Source organism: Chrysochloris asiatica, unplaced genomic scaffold (assembly GCF_000296735.1).
Source record: "Chrysochloris asiatica unplaced genomic scaffold, ChrAsi1.0 scaffold01692, whole genome shotgun sequence".
Lineage (NCBI taxonomy): Eukaryota > Metazoa > Chordata > Mammalia > Afrosoricida > Chrysochloridae > Chrysochloris > Chrysochloris asiatica.
In genome coordinates this window covers 16,959-17,412 of record NW_006410210.1, presented here as the reverse complement: position 1 = coordinate 17,412, position 454 = coordinate 16,959, and positions in this window count along the sequence as shown.

Below are 454 nucleotides of genomic sequence, written 5' to 3'. Positions count from 1 at the left end.
TTTTAGTTTTCTTTGTATAAGGCCTTTGTTTCTCTGGTTACATTTATTCCTAGATATTTCATCCTTTGGGTTGCTATTGTAAATGGTATTGCTTTCCTAATATCCCTTTCAATGCTGTTGTTTTTGGCATAGAGGAATCCAACTGATTTTTGTGTGTTGATCTTATATCCTGTCACTTTGCTGAATCTTCCAATGAGGTCTAGTAGCATTTTTACTGAGTTTTGAGGTTTTCTATGTATAGGATCATATCGTCTGCAAATAGAGAGAGTTTTACTTCCTCTTTGCCAATTTGGATGCCTTTAATTTCCTTGTCTTGCCACCTAGCTCTTGATGAGAATTCCAGCACAATATTGAATAGGAGTGGTGACCAAGGGCATCCTTGTCTATTGCCTGTTCACAGAGGAAAGGCTTTCAGTTTCTCTCCATTGAGAGTAATGTAGGCTGTTGGTTTTGT